The 16912-nt window shown below is 43.0% G+C and overlaps 1 long non-coding RNA gene across 16 annotated transcripts in view; it reads left to right on the top strand.

The window, feature by feature from the left end:
- Positions 1-16912, top strand: part of LOC125281962 (uncharacterized) — a 96678-nt gene that overhangs the window by 11540 nt on the left and 68226 nt on the right. For all 16 annotated transcript variants that reach the window (XR_008959556.1, XR_008959567.1, XR_008959566.1 and 13 more), the window contains one exon: positions 16280-16388. This is a non-coding gene — a long non-coding RNA (uncharacterized LOC125281962). The remainder of the gene's footprint in view (positions 1-16279; positions 16389-16912) is intronic.

The raw sequence follows: 16912 nt of genomic DNA, 5'->3' as shown, positions 1-16912 counted from the left end.
GATTGGATCAGTGGTTGCCGGGGGCTGAGGCTAGGGGAGGAGAGGACTGAGTACAGGAGGGCGTGAGGGTGCTTCGTGGGTGATGGAAGTAGGCCATGTCTGCCCTGTGATGGTGGTCATACACTGACTGTGTCAGTCAGAACCCAGCGAACAGTGTTTTACTGTATGTAAATTTTACCTCAATAAGCCAAACCCAAAAAAAGGTGGATGACTTATGTATATACACACACGTAGGTATTACACACACACACAGGCACACACATTTATACCCACGCTTGAGCTCCCTTTTTCTTTCCAGTGGATTAAATTTAATATTTCTGGATTAGGTATCCTGAAAGTTTAAATGAAATAGATTGTAGCACAGACACTTTGTGAAAACATAGGATCTTGGAGTCTTTGGTTGATTTTTACATTCTTATTCACGACCTGAAGGCTTTATAATGTGGTTTGTTTTTGTATAACATGGTTATGTAGTATGGATGTCACGTAATTAGCATAAATAAAAGATGTTTTATCAGTTAAATTATTTTAAGATTCCTTCCATGTTGTTCAAGCTCTTGTAGCTGTGGAGAAAAATAGTTTTACTAGCTTTAAAAATTAATAAAAAATGTTTTCTTTGATTCATGACAAACTTAATTATACAGTCTTCAGCTGTGTCTTTAATCAGCTGTAACTGTAGGGTATGATTATATTTCAAACCGCTAGACCTAAGAATGTACACAGAAAATAATACAAGTTAGCTTCACTAAACGTAAGGCTTCATTGTAGTTGCGAGTCAGGTCTCTTCACAGTATGTAAGAGGGTCGCTTGTTATTAGTATGTGGTGCTTTGCGATGCCCTGCAGAGCAGTTGTTCAGCATTTTTTCCTAATAAACCCTTCTTAGCAAAGCCACAACAGTGGGCAGGGAAGGGGATTAGAGTGGAAAGTTGTGTATTTACTTTTCATTTAAAAATCAAAATTTGACTATAGACAATAAGAAGGCCATTCATTTAAATGATGAGATCTTCCTTATTTTGCGATCAGAGGATATTGCCGTGTGTGGTTATAATGGAATCTGATACAGTAAGATGCAGTGTAAGAGGCCCTTCCTGAGCTGCTTTATGTTTGCTTATCCCGTGCGCTGCTCTGGGGGCTGGGGGCTGGCTTCACTGTCTCTGGTAACCTTGTCCTCTGAATGGTCATCACGTAGTCAATATGCACTAACGGCCTCCGTGACCGTCGTGTTTGGGAACAGAAGAGTAGGCTGTTCTGCCTTGCGTTTGTTCTCGTCTGACTGTCCCTGTGTTTTGCTGTGGGAATCTGTGCGCTGACTGGTTTTGAGGGTTTGGCCCCTGCTGGGATGCTTCTTACAACTGGCGACCTTTCCAGCTGCTGTCCGCCAGGTGGCTGTCCTGCTGCAGTTGTCACCGTGCCGCCGCAGGGGCGCTGTGTGCGTCCCAGTGTGAGCGGTGTGTGCCGCTGGACAGCCCGCCCGCGTGGGGGGATGTCTGCGAACAGCTTACAGTGTGACTCGCTGTTCCACTGAGAAGTTGTATTTGTAGATAGAAGAAAAACGGATGTGAAGCATGAAGTTTGAAAAGTGTTTAACCGTGTTTGTTTTCTCTTGTGGTTCAAAAGGGTACTTAACGGGTCATCTTAAACAAAATGTACTAAAAGATATTAAACTCTTTTGGGGCTTTTCTGGATGACTCAGGATCCTCAGTACGAACACCTGTCATTTTCAGCGTGTGGTGGCCCCGCTTCTGCCATTTTCCTCAATATCAGGCTGTGTGGCGGGCAGCCTCTGAACACCCTTCTACCACCCTTTCTAATTTGCTACTCCTTGTTTTTGTTGTTGTTGTTGTTTGTTTTGTTTTAAAATGAAGCCTTGTGTGTTTTTATGGAAAAGTTGTAAGCAGTATAGGCAACTTCCAAATACCCTTCACCTAGATTGACCAGTTGTTAACATTTTGTGACATTTGCCTGCATGGCCCCCTCCCCCCACCTCTGGATATAGAAGTACACGTGGCACATTTATTTTCACACACTGGAAGAGAGTAAGTTGCACACTTCACGCCCTTTACTCTTAGGTACTTCAATAAGTATTTACCAAGAACAAGGACTTTTGGGGCGCCTGGGTGGCTCAGCCATTAAGCATCTGCCTTCAGCTCAGGTGATGATCCCAGGGTCTAGGGATCGAGCCCTGCTTCGGGCTCTCTGCTCTGCTGGGAGCCTGCTTCTCCCCTCACACTCCCCCTGCTTGTGTTCTCTCTCTCGCTGTCTCTCTCTGTCAAATAAATAAATAAAATCTTAAAAAAAAAAAAGAACAAGGACTTTTTACATAGTCCAAAATAATCAGTATAGTTATCAAATTGGCAAATTTAACATGGGCCATTCTGTAGTTTACAGTCCATATTCACAGTTGCTCTGTTAATTACAGTAGTTTCCCCCCCATACAGGACCCAGTCTAGAATTACATGTGGTATTTATTGATGTTTCTATGGTCTTTTTAGTCTGGATATGTTTCTCAGCCTTTCTCGAGAACATCATGGAGACTGTTCTAATTGTTTTGTAGGTCTTTCTTCCGTTTGGGTTCCTGTGATGTTTTCTCATGATTAAACTCAGATTACGCATTTTGGGGGCCAGGCTATCAGAGAAGTGGTGCTGTGCCTTTCTCAGGGCATCATATCATTTCTCATATCCATTATTCGTCTCAGGATGGCACAGGATGCCGGCTTGTTCTGTTATTGGTGAGGTTAACATCTAGGAATTTGTGGGGCTGCAGATTCTTGGACCCTACTCCTGACCTGCTAAGTCAGAAACTTAGGGCTTGAGTCTATGTTTTTAACAAGCCCGAAAAATGATTTTGATGTATTCTAAAATTTGAGAATTACTGATCTCAGGTGATCAAGTTAGGGCGGCATCTGCCTAGTGTCTGCTCTCTAAAATTAGCATTTATCCTTTGTAATGAATGAGGAAATCTGTAGGGAAATATTTGAGGCTCTGTGACCTTTTGAGCTTTTAAACTGATCGTTTGGTGCCCCCACGGATGATTCTTGCTTGAACTAGTTATTGCTAGGTAGTCGTGCAGTGGGGACGCTGTTCTTCTCACCTGTCAGCTGGCATTCTCCCTTAAGGAGAGTTTCCCCTCCTTTGTTGACTCACTCAGTTGTTCACCCACTAGTACTTCACGGATTCTTGTTTGATTCAGGGGCTTATAGTCCTTAACTCTCATTCATTTTGATGCTGGAATGCCCCCTGATTTGGTTTTCCAAATCATCTCCTGTGTTGTTTTGACACGTCCCCATTCTTTTCTGAGCACGACCTTCCTTTTGGCACAGTAAGATACTCCCAGCATTTCTTGTAGTTTTTCTGCCCCTGTGGTGCAATCAGCTATTTCTCCAAGATTCCCTGGTTCCTTTTGGTGGGAGATGGAATTTAGAGGCCGGGATCTGAGTGGGAGGTGTGCTCCTTTGCTGCCAGGTATTACTGCTTCCCAGCGCTTCCTGTGTGTGTGCACGTGCTTGTGCAGCTCTGCTCCAGATGCAAACATCTTGTTGTGTTCGTAGGAGCCGACCAGTCTCCGATCAGTTCCATTGGCTTCCAGTTGATGCATTTTTCTTCCCTTCTCTTCTCTTTCTTTCGCAGTCTCACATGCACCTTTCTACTTCGGTGGTTAGTCAAAGGTTGGAGTAGAATGTATTCTCAGATTTGGGGATTTATCTTGGGGTTCCCCTGCTTCCAGCATCCCTCCTTTACATATCAGTTGGTCCTCCAGCCCCCATTTCTTTCTTCTGAGACCTCATGCCAGTAAGACTTTTGCTTTCTGCCACTAGAGCTCGCCCTGGGTTGGGAAGCACGTTTAGTCAGAGGAGCAGCAAACTGGCAGATGTCCTGGGGTAACTCCATTGTTCAGGGGAGAGCATTCACCTCTGGTGTGTGCGTCTGGGCTTCCTGGGTTGTCCTGCCTATGCGCATTTCACTGTCTGCCAGGGATTTGGGCAGTGTATTTATATTCAGCCTTGGAGCTCAGCATTTTGCAGCCCTCTTGTTTCCAAAATTTCCCCCTTAAATTTATAGCCAGTGTGCTGCGCATTAAGGTGGTACGGTAGGGCTGCAGTCCTGCCCTCCCAGAGTTGGGGCTCACAGTATTGCCAGGCAGGAAAGTGACAAACACTCCCTGGTTTGTACCAGATGCAGGGACAGTTCTGACAGTAACTTCTCAAGTGCTTGCCTGCCTTTGGTCATTTTCCAGTTCCTTCAGATGGTTGGTTTTAGTGATTTTGTCTGATTTTTATAATGATCTATGGAAGAAATTGCTCCATTGTCTTCATGTAACCATTTCGGAAGGCTCACTCTCCCTTTTGTCTTATTCTTTTCCTCTGAAATCTAGCTTCATCTTTATTTTTGTACCCAACGTTTCATTATGGTAATTTTCAAACAAATGGCAAAGTTGTAAAAATTTATGGTTAACATCCATAGACTCCTCCACCCCCTGGATTTTACCTATCATGTGTTATTATTCTTGCTTTCTCACGTAAATAACCAATTATCCATTTCTCCATATAGTAATCCATTTTATTTTTTAGGCTGTATTTCAAAGTGCAGATATCAGTATACCTCACCCTATGTGTTTCAGCGTGCGTATTGTTTACTAGATAGAGTTCATTGTTTGTTTAGCGTATTTTTCTTTCAGTGTAAAATTTCTATACCAGCTGCACATAACTCAAGTATACATTCACTGAACTGTGGCAAATGCATCCACCTTTGCAACCCAAACACTTATTGAGACATAGACCATTATCATTTCCCCCAAAGGTTCCTTCATGTCCTTAGTATTCACAGTCCCTGCTGCAGCCCCTGCTGCCATTCTCACCCTGACCCCTGACAACTGCTGCGTTCGCCCCCTCAGTTCAGTTCTGCCTGCCCAGGGGTTTCCTGTCAACAGAATCATACTGTGTACATGGTGTATGAGGCTTCGCCCGCCCTTCTCCAAAATGGGGGCAGGTTGGCGCCGGGGACGCTGGGCGCGCTCCCGGCGGAAGCATGGAGGGGGCGGGGCCGGTGGGAGCCCGGCGCTGATTGGCAGGCGCGGCCGACCTGATCCCAGGCGCGGGTCCGTAGAGCCGGGCGCCACGGCCTGGGGCTGGGATGTGAGGGGCTGTGGGCTCCGGGCAGCAGCTGCTCCTGCGAGTCGCGGCGACTGCAGCGCGGGCGGGCGGGCGAGGTCAGCGGACGCCGTCGGCGGCTGGCCGTGTCGGCCGCGGGATGAGGAAGCGGACGGAGCCCGTCGCCTTGGAGCATGAGCGCTGCACCGCCTCGGGCTCGTCCTCCTCCGGCTCAGCCGCCGCGGCGCTGGACGCCGACTGCCGCCTGAAGCCGAACCTGCGGTGGCGGGCAAGGGGCCGGCAGAGCCGCGCTGCGCCGCGGACGCGGGCATGAAGCGGGCGCTGGGCAGGGGAGGCAGGGCGCAGGGGCGAGGCCCCCTACCTGGCCCGGAGGCAGCCCTTAAGCCCCCCGCCCGCTCCTCCGTAAGTTTCTTGCCTGCAGGAGCGCCCCACGTCTACCCTGCATTCTCTAGTGCCCTCTTCCAGTTCTCCTCCATCCTTTTTCCTCGCCTGGCCCGCTGGTGCCGCCCGTGGGCATCCTTTCCCCAGATAGCTGCCTGCGGGAGGGCCCCCGACTGTCCCCTTTCCTCCCCTGGTGTCCTTTTCTGGCCCTCCGCGGCGCCCAGCCCCGTGCCCTTACCCTTCCCAGGTGAGCCAATGGTACCCCGTCCTCGACCGGCTGGACCAGCGTCTTTCCCAGGGGCTGGGAGCAGGGGGCAATCACGAACCCACGTTGGAGAGTAGAGGAGGGCGTGGGGGGCGTCCCTTGTGAGGCTCCTGGACGCCTCTCTCGTAAGAGGTGGGACATGGAAAGGCAGGCTCCAGAGCCAGAGAGCGTTCGGATTCTTGGCCTCAGATCTGCATAGAACTCAAAACTGAGCGCCCCTCTTGCTCGGCTGGCGTGTGCCGAAGCTTACCTTTTCCCGGTTTCTCACTTTGGTAATTTTTTCTCGGGTAACTAGTTGTCAGAAGTGGCATTCTCTGCTGGACCTTTGGGGGAATGTTCAGTGGTGTGATGTGGCCAGGGGTACACGGCATCGTCAGCTGTTGGAGGGAAACCTGTCTTGCTTGTGCAGATGGCTAATGGTGCTTGAAATTGGATTACACTGAGTTGTCTCCTTAGGAATCTCTGTAGAATCTGTAAGTCTTAGTTTTTTTGCGTTCTCTGAATAGGAGATGAATGCATCCAGGTAAAGCTGATTTCAGAATTAAGATAGTGTATTTCACAGGGACAGATCTCTCCATATGCTAGCTTTGTAATTAATCTGGCTGTTCACAGAACGTATCATTCATGGCAAGTTTGAAGTCTGGGTGTTTCACGGTTTTGAACAGGTTAGTATGTAATGTTCTCAGGTGTTGTTGCAGAGTCGTTTCTTTTGGGGTCAACTGGAACGCCCTTAATTGACACTGGCCACTTCAGTGTCAAATATTTATTAAAATGGTCTCTAAAAATATCAGTATCATTGTCTAAAAGACCATGAAATTGAAAATGAATATTTGGATAAATAGAAATATTTATCCAAATAAATAGAAATATTTATCCAAATAGACACTTCAACATTTCAACCTCATTGCTTAAAAGGTTATGAAATTAAACTATAGTTTTCTCTAAGTCAGTGGTTCGCATTCTTGCCAGAAGGGCAGGGACTGACAGTATTTTTTTTTTCTATAAAATTATCTAGTAACTGGTCAATATCTTTTGTGAAACTAATTCTAGCTTGAATGTACTTTTGTAAACAGGTTTGGCATTACACCTAGATAAGTTTGGGAAGTCTTCCTTTGAAGAAATGAAATTATTAGGCACAATAGTGTTTGGAGAAACAGTACTGGTCTGGCACCTTCCTCAAAAGATGTACTGTATTTAAAAGATACGCTTATTTTCATTTTTGTATCAGGACAAAGAAAGACATTCAAGAGGTGCTCATATCCTTTGGAGGAACGAAAGGCTATTAGGAAATAAAAAGAGAAGCAGACGGCAGGAAAGCCAAATTTATGTGTTACTCTGTGGTTTCCTTCCCTATTTCTTGGAATGTTGTCCTGGTCATTCTTCTCCTTTGTTTTCTTCTTCACCCAGGTCTCTGCCCAACTGTCAAGTCCTCAGAGAGGCCCTCCCAGACCAGCCCATCCAAAATAGACTTCTTGCCACTCCCAACACCCTTATTCTGTTTGCTTTTTTCATCACACGTATCTCTCTTGACCTTGCAATTGTCCGTGTACTTAATTGGCTTTATTGGTTCTCTCCTCCCCTACAATAATGGAACCCCATGAGAGCAGGGGCCTTGTTTCCTGCACTTTTGTGTCTCTAGTGTATGGCCATAGTAGGTGGTGGAAAATACTTATTGAATTAGTATCTCTAGAATAAATTCCTAAGAAGTGAAATTGCTGGGCCACGGAGTGTGTGTTTATAATTTTGAAAGGTGAGGCCAAGGAGTCCTCCAAAGTACTGATGGATACTTTTCCCCAGCAGGTCAGCAGTTACTTCCTTTCCCCCCAATACTGAATATCACCAAATATTTGGATCTTTTTTCTATTTGATTGATGAAAATGACATCTGATTTGTAGCTTTAATTTGCATTTCTAATTGTTAGGTGGCAATTTTTGTGTGTTTTTATAAGCCTGTTGTGTACCTTTGAGTCTCTCAGTACCTGCCTTTGTTTGGGTCCTATTGTGCACATTTTCAAATACACAAAAGTAGGGAAGAGAATATAATGAACCTGGATGTATCCATCACGTCTTTTTAAACAGTTTGCCATGTGTTGCCAATCTTGAATCATTTGTCCCTCTTCCCTCCATTTCTTTGTAGGGTGGGGGACTAGAATGTTTTAAAACAAATGATTTTATTCGTAACTACTTCAGAGTATAACTTGGGAACTGGAACAAATCGAGACTTTTGAAATATATATAACCTCGCTGCTATATTTATCAAAACTTTTTTATATTTATCAAAATTAACAATTTATTGCCTATTACTAATTTAATCTAATATCCAATCTAAATACACATTTCTCCAGTTGTCTCAGAAATGTCTTTAAAAGGTTTGTGTAAAAATCCTGTACATTTCTTAAATTTATTTCTAGTTGATCTTTTTTGTTGTTGAAAATAGGTCCCTTTCTTATATTACATATTTTTATTATTGTACTTTACTAATTTTTATTTTATTTTATTTATTTATTAGAGAGGAGACAAGTAGGGGGAGTGGTAGGCAGAGGGGGAGGAAGAAGCAGGCTTCCTGCTGAGCAGGGAGCCCCATGCAATGTGGGGCTTGATCCTAGGATCCTGGGATCATGACCTAAGCCCAAGGCAGATGCTTAGCCGACTGAGCCACCCAGGTGCCCCTGTACTTACTGATTTTTCAAGCAGTAACTTATGTCATCATATTGTTTTTAGTAGTTTTTGCAGTTGGTTCTCTTGGATTTTGAGGTATAATATCATATCAGTCACAAATAATAAGAATTTCATTCCATGTTTTTTACTTTTTATGTCTCTTGTTTCTCTTTTTTGGTTGCTTTGTATTTCCAGGACAAGATCAAATACTAAGTAAGAATGATAGTGGGTACGTTGTCTTGTTCCTTACTTCACTGAGAATGCTTTTAGTGTTTCTGCCACACTAGTTATTTTACTAAGGGCTGTGTTGTTGCTATTTGTTTTTTAATCAAAAATGGTTGTTGATTTTATTAAATACTGTTTTAGCATCTGTGAAATTATACAGATGTTCTTCCTTGACCTGTTCATATGAATAATAGTAACAGATTTTATGTTATTGAATCATCGTCCTATTATTGAATCATCAGTGAAAACTCTGTTAGTGTGTAGCCAGATTCTAGTAATATTTTACTGAGTCATTTTACATTGTGATTTTTGAAACCAGTTTGTAATTTTGTTTTTAATGTAATCTTTATCAAGTTGTTTTAGTGCTTTCCTTAGCTTTATTAGAAGCTTTCTCTGCTTTAGCCAGTTTAAATACTCTTGAAATGATCTGTTTCTTTAACTTTGGTGCAATTCCCCAGTAAAACTACCTAAGCTTGGTGCTTTTGGGGCGCCTGGGTGGCTCAGTAGTTAAGCCTCTGCCTTCGGCTCAGGGCGTGATCCCAGCGTTCTGGGCTCAAGCCCCACATCAGGCTCCTCTTCTAGGAGCCTGCTTCTTCCTCTCCTACTCCCCCTGCTTGTGTTCCCTCTCTCACTGGCTGTCTCTCTATGTCAAATTAATAAATAAAATCTTAAAAAAAAAAAAAAGCTTGGTGCTTTTTTAGATTTTCTATCTCTTTCTGGTTTAGTTTTGGTGATTTATACATTCATAGAAAATCATCTGTTTCATCCAGCTTTTTCCTCTGTATCTGGGGCTGTTATCCCTGTCCTGTTCCCTCATTTTGTGTGCTTACCTTTTTTCCTTTTTCTCCCTTTCATTTACTTATTTATCTATCTATCTATTTATTTATTTTAATAAAGAATTTTCTTTCTTTTTTTTTTTATTATGTTAGTCACCATACAGTACATCCCTGGTTTCTGATGTAAAGTTCAGTGATTCACTAGTTGCGTATAACACCCAGTGCACCATGCAATACGTGCCCTCCTTACTACCCATCACCGGTCTATCCCATTCCCCCAACCCCCTCCCCTCTGAGGCCCTCAGTTTGTTTCTCAGAGTCCATAGTCTCTCATGCTTCATTACCCCTTCTGATTACCCCCCTTCTTTATCCCTTTCTTCCCCTACCGATCTTCCTAGTTCTTATGTTCCATAGATGAGAGAAATCATATGATAATTGTCTTTTTCTGCTTGACTTATTTCACTTAGCATTATCTCCTCCAGTGCCGTCCATGTTGCAGCAAATGTTGAGAATTCGTTCTTTCTGATAGCTGAGTAATATTCCATTGTATATATGGATCACAGCTTCTTAATCCAGTCAACTGTTGAAGGGCATCTCGGCTCCTTCCACGATTCAGCTATTGTGGACAATGCTGCTATGAACATTGGGGTGCATATGGCCCTTCTCTTCACTACGTCTGTATCTTTGGAGTAAATACCCAGTAGTGCAATGGCTGGGTCATAGGGTAGCTCAATTTTTAACTTTTTAAGGGACCTCCACACTGTTTTCCAGAGTGGCTGTACCAACTTGCATTCCCACCAACAATGTAGGAGGGATCCCCTTTCTCCACATCCTCTCCAACAATTGTTGTCTCTTGCCTTGTCAATTTTTGCCATTCTAACTGGCGTAAGGTGGTATCTCAGTGTGGTTTTGATTTGAATTTCCCTGATGGCTAATGATTTTGAACATTTTTTTATGTGTCTGTTAGCCATTTGTATGTCTTCATTGGAAAATGTCTGTTCATATCTTCTGCCTATTTTATGATTTGTTTATTTGATTCTCGCATATTGAGTTTGAGAAGTTTTTGTAGATATTGGATACCAGTCTTTGATCTCTAGCATCATTTGCAAATATATTGTCCTGTTCCGTGGGCTGCCTCTTAGTTTTTTTGACTGTTTCCTTGGCTGTGCAGAAGTTTTTATCTTGATAAAGTCCCACAAGTTCATTTTTTCTTTTGTTTCTCTTGCATTTGGAGATGTGTCATGAAAAAGATTGCTTTGGCCGATGTCCTAGAGGTTGCTGCCTATGTTCTCCTCTAGGATTTTGGTGGATTCCTGTCTCACATCAAGGTCTTTCATCCATTTGGAGTTTATTTTTGTGTGTGGTGTGAGAGAGTGATTAAGTTTCATTCTTTTGCATGTAGATGTCCAATTTTCCCAGCACCTTTTATTGAAGAGACTGTCTTTTTCCCACCGGATGTTTTTTCCTGCTTTATCAAAGATTAGTTGCCCAAAGAGCCAAGGGTCCATTTCTGGGTTCTCTATTCTGTTCCATTGGTCTATGTGTCTGTTTTTGTGACGGTACCATGCTGTCTTTGTGATCACAGCTTTGTAGTACAGCTCGAAATCCAGCATTGTGATGCCCCCAGCTTTGTTTTTCCTTTTCAACGGTTCCTTGGTGATTCGAGGCCTTTTCTGCTTGATACAAATTTAAGGACTATTTGTTTCAGTTCTTTGAAAAATGTCCTCGGTATTTTGATCGGGATAGCATTGAAAGTGTAGATTGCTCTGGGTAGCATGGACATTTTAACTATGTTAATTCTTCCGATCCATGAGCATGGAATATTTTTCCATCTTTTTATATCTTCTTCAATGTCTTTCAAGAGTGATTTATAGTTTCTAGAATATAGATCCTTTATGTCTCTGGTTAAGTTAATTCCAAGGTAACGTATGGTTTTTGGTGCTATTGTAAATGGGATGGATTCCCTCAGTTCACTTTCTTCAGTCTCATTGTTCATGTATAGAAATGCAACTGATTTCTGAGCATTGATTTTGTATCCCACCACATTACTGAATTGCTCTATAACTTCTAGAAGTTTGGGGGTGGATTCTTTTGGGTTTTCCATATAGAGTATCATGTCATCTGCGAAGAGAGACAGTTTGACTTCTTCTTTGCCAATTTGGATACCTTTCATCCCTTTTTGTTGTCTGATTGCTGTTGCAAGGACTTCTAGTACTATGTTGAATAATAGTGGCGAGAGTGGGCATCCTTGTCGTGTTCCTGATCTTATGGGAAAGGCTTCCAGCTTTTCCCCATTGAGAATGATATTTGCTGTAGGCTTTTCATAGATGGTTTTATGAGATTGAGGAATGTACCCTCTATCCCTACACTCTGAAGGGTTTTAATCAGGAAAGGATGCTGTATTTTGTCAAATGCTTTTTCTGCATCAATTGAAAGGATCATATGCTTCCTGAGTCTTTTCTTGTTGATTTGATGTATCATGTTGATTGATTTGCGAATGTTGAACCACGCTTGCACCCCAGGTATGAATCCCACTTGGTCATGATGGATAATCCTTTTAATGTACTGTTGGATTCTATTAGCCAGGATCTTGTTGAGGATTTTGGCGTCCATATTCATTAGGGAAATCGGTCTGTCATTCTCCGTTTTGAGGGGGTCTTTGCCTGGTTTGGGGATCAAGGTAATATTGGCCTCATAGAATGAGTTTGGTAGCTTTCCTTCTGTTTCTATTTTTTTGAAATAGCTTTAGGAGAATAGGTATTCTTTCTTCTTTGAATGTTTGGTAGAATTCCCCAGGAAAACCGTCCGGGCCTGGAGTTTTGTTATTTGGAAGGTTGTTTATCACTGATTCAATCTCTTCATAATTAATTGGCCTGTTTAAAAAATCAATTTCTTCCTGTTTCAATCTTGGTAGTTAATAGGTTTCCAGGAAGGCCTCCATCTCTTCCAGATTGCTTAATTTATTGGCATAAAGCTGTTGATAAAAGTTTCTAATAATCCTTCCAATTTCATTGTTGTTGGTTGTGACCTCTCCTTTTTCATTCATAATTTTATTCATTTGGGTCCTTTCTCTATTCTTTTGGATAAGTCTTGCCAGTGGTCTGTCAATTTTATTGATTCTCTCAAAGAACCAGCTTCTAGTTCTGTTGATCTGCTCTACTGTACTCCTGGTTTCTAATTCATTGATTTCTGCTCTAATCTTGGTCAGCTGCTTCCTCGTGCATGGATTAGGCCTGTCCCTCTGTTGCTGTTCCAGTTTCTTGAGGTGAGAATATAAAAACTGCATTTTAGATTTTTCTATTCTTCTGAGTGAGGCTTGGATGGCTATGTATTTCCCCCTTAGGACTGCCTTTGCAGTGTCCCATAGGTTTTGGACCGTTGTGTTTTCATTCTCGTTGGTCTCCATAAATTGTTTAAATTGATTTTTGATTTCCTGGTTTATCGAATCATTCCTGAGCAGGATGGTTCTTAGTCTCCAAGTGTTTGAGTTTCTTCCAAATTTTTCTTTGCGGTTGAGTTCCAATTTCAAAACGTTGTGGTCTGAGAATATGCAGGGAATAATTTCAGTCTTTTGGTATCGGTTGAGACCTGTTTTGTGTCCCAGAACATGGTCTGTTCTTGAGAATGTTCCATGGGCATTAGAATAGAATGAGTATTCTTTGGTTCTGGGGTGTAGTGTTCTATATATATATCTATGATGTCCAAATCGTTGAGTATGGCATTCAAAGCTCTTGTTTCTTTCCTGATTTCTTGCTTAGGTGATCTGTCTATTGCTGATAGTGGAGTGTTGAGGTCTCCTACTATTAGTGTATTTTTATCTATATGTCTCTTTATTGTGGTTAAGAGTTGGCTTGTGTATCTTGCTGCTCCCCTGTTGGGGGCATATATATTTATAATTGTCATATCCACTTGTTGCATACATCCTTTAAGAATAATATAGTGCCCTTCTGTGTCTCTAACTATAGTCTTTAGTTTAAAATTCTATCTGTCTGATATGAGAATTGCTACCCCAGCTTTCTTTTGAGGTCCATTGGCATGAAAGATGGTATTCCATCCCTTTACTTTCAGTCTGAATGTATCTTTAGGTTCAAAATGAGTCTCTTTTAGACAGCAAATGGATGGGTCATGTCTTTTTATCCAATCTGCAACCCTGTGGCGTCTTATGGGAGCATTTAGGCCATTTACATTGAGCCTGATTATTGAGAGATATGATTTTAGTGATGCCATGTTGCCAGTAAAGTCTTTGTTTCTATCGGTTGTGACTTTCTGTTCTGTATCACTCTTGGGGCCTTTTTACCTTTATAGAACCCCCCTTAGGATCTCGTGTAGGGCTAGTTTCACGGTTACGAAATTGGTCAATGACTGGCGATTCTGGAAGGTCTTTATTTCTCCATCAATTCTGAATGACAGCCTTGCTGGATAAAGGATCCTTGGCTGCATGTTTTTCTCTGAAAGAGCTTTAAAAATGCCCCCCCCAACCCTTTCTCTCATTCCAGGTCTGTGTAGACAGGTCTGACGTAATTCTGATACCTTTGCCTTGGTATGTGAGAAATTTCTTTGCCCTGGCCGCTTTGAATACTGTATCCTTGGATCTAATATTTGCGAAATGCACTATGATGTGACGTGGTTTAGGTTTGTCATGGTTGAGCTTGGGATGGGTTCTCTCTGCCTCTTGGACACAAATGTTTGTTTTCCTTGCTAGATTAGGGAAGTTTTCAGCTACAATTTTTGCTTTTCTCCACCCCCTCGGGGATGCCGATGATTCTGACATTGGAACGTTTCGAGTAAGTAATCTCCCGTAACTTACATTCCTGAGCGTGGATTTTTTTGAGTCCAGATTCTGTTTTCACTTTTTCTTCTACTAACCCATCCTCCAATTCGCTGATAACGTTCTTCTGCCTCATTCACCCTGGTCGTCAGAGCCCCTAGTTTTGACTGCATTTAGCTCATAGAAGTTTTAATTTCTGTCAGATTCGCTCTCATTTCCACCCTTAGAGATTCTATATTCTCATTAACATTTTTGTTAATACTTTCTTCAAGTCTACACATCATCTTGACCATTGTTCCTCTGAATTCCAGTTCTGATAATTTGGTTATATCCATATCCATTAGTTCTGTGGCAGAGGCCACAGACTCATTGTCTTTTCTTTTGTGGGGGGGGATTTCTCCTTCTCGTCATTCTGATGAGGAGAGGTTGCGGGGTTGGTCAGACCCCAAATTACTGACCGGGACCCAGGCCGTTTGCCCTTGTTTTATAGGGATCTTAGGGACGTGGGCTTCTTGATTTTTCAGCCTGCCTTCTGGGGGAGGGGCCAGCTGCGCTGATACTCAGGCAACCCTGTTTGGGTAGAGTCTCCGTGTCCCCTGTGAGGGGGGATGGGGATGGGCACACTGTGAGCTGGTATTTCCAGGCTTTTGTTCTCTGGAGGCTTTCCCTGGCAGTTTGCTGTGCCTCTTCTGAGAGTCAGAGCAGCAGTGGCCGAATCTCAGCCTCTGTCTCAGAACAGAGGGATCGTGGACCGTTCTTCACTGATGTTCTTGCCACTTTAACTCTGTTTCTGTTGGTGCTGCTCAACCCTACAGCGTCCAGGGATGTGCGCCCCACACCCAGCGTCCCAGCCCTCACTTCCAGGGCCGGGGCATCTCTGTCCTTTGTGTTTCTAACACCGCCAGCCACCAGCGCCCCCCCCCCCCCGCCCCCCGCGCTCCCGGAGCTCCCGGTCTCAGTCTGGTTCCAGTGAGCACACCAGAGTTCAGTTTCAGTCTGGTGGCGCGTGTTCCCGGCTCAGGGTCTCAGTCTGCTCTCTCGCGGGTGCTGGTCCGCGAGTCCGCCCGCTCCCCTGTGCAGGTGGCTACCGCTTCCTGGCGCCCAAACGCGGCAGCTCCCTCCCCCTTGCGTTTATCTGTGCATGGTTTCACGGCTCCCCACTTCGTACTTCAATACTCAGCCCTGGAGATGTTCATTTGTAGAGATCCAGATGTATCTTCCTGGGTCTCAGGCTGATTCCGTGGATGTTCAGGCTGGTCTGGTACCTATCCAACTCGACTCAGGGGACCGGCTGAAAAATGGGTTCCCTACTCCTCCGCCATCTTAATTCCTCCTCTAATTATAGTTTTTAATATTATTGAACAGTGCTGTGATATCTGTACATAGAAGGTGCTGTGATGGGTACCTATGTGCATATTTAAATTTTCCTCCTATTTCTCTAGGTTGGTTCCTATATGGGAAATTATAAGGCTAAAGAATATAGACTTATTTAAGTCCAAGTTGCTTATTGAACTGTCTGAATTTATGCTCTGACCAGTGATGTTTCAATGTGCTCATTACACTGTTCATTTAAAAACCACTTTGCTGACTTAGGAGAAAAACGGCATCCCAATTTTGTTCAATTTGTAGTTCTTTGCTTGGTAGTGAGATTGATAGTTTTTTTTGTATTTCTTCTGTGAATTATTTTATTTATACCTTTAGTTCACTTTTATATTGGAATTTGTGTGATTTTCTAATCAATAGTATGAGATCCATAGACACTAGAAATAGAAACATTTGGTCTATTGGATTAATTGCAGGTATTTCTCTTTCCTATCATTAGACTTTAAACTTATTTCCTGGGCTTTTATGAAACTTGCCCACGTGTATTTCTGGTTTGTAAAAATGACTCCAATGTTTGCATTTGATTCCTTACCAGCTCCAGAACTTATTCTGATAGAAATGGCCTACTTTTACAAGGAAATTACATTAACAACTATTTCACTAAGTACGTTAGGTAAAGAACACTAGAATTTTTCTTTTTTAAACTGATAACTAATGTTGTACTTTGTCCAAAACTGGAAACAGAAGGGCCCACACATGCTCTTTGTTTCCTCAGAACTGTAGATTCATGTTTTGGAAAACGACTGACCAAAAAGCCTTCGGAAAGCTTAAGTGTTCCTTCAAAACTATCGTGGGATCGTGGAAAGGCTTGTTTGTCCCTTGGGGTAAGTAGAGACCACCTAATGCTCTAGTCTGGGAGTTTTCTGTGGGTGTGGGAAAACTCAAGCACGGAAGCTTTCCACGTGTCCTGGCTTAGTGATAATTCTGGAAGGTTGGGGACTAGAGGAAGCCCCTTTTTATCAGGCGATAGTCTAATACAGGAATGTTTGCCCTCTTGAATGAAGCGATGATCTATTTGTGCAGAAGAGGAAGCATCAGGCATGGTGGTCTCATGGTTGCTACTCAGCTGTGGTGGGTTTTAGGTGTTCAGCATGAACGTAAAATTTAAAATGTTCCTCACACAAAAAGATTCCCCAGCTCACCAAATTGAAAGTAGTTCATTGATATCAGTAAATTAATGGTGACATTTAAGTAGTTCATGAGGAGCTGGCCTTCCTCCATCATTTTGTTCTAATACTGTAGTGGCTTTTGTGGGATGTTTTTGTTTCCTCTGTGGACATTCCCTGTAGTTGTCATGATGGCTCAGCCTGCAAAACAAAGCAAAAAACACAAAACACAAAACAAAAAC

Source organism: Ursus arctos, unplaced genomic scaffold (assembly GCF_023065955.2).
Source record: "Ursus arctos isolate Adak ecotype North America unplaced genomic scaffold, UrsArc2.0 scaffold_16, whole genome shotgun sequence".
Taxonomy (NCBI): Eukaryota; Metazoa; Chordata; class Mammalia; order Carnivora; family Ursidae; genus Ursus; species Ursus arctos.
Note: the sequence above shows the minus strand (reverse complement) of the source record. Positions and strands in the feature narration are given on the sequence as shown.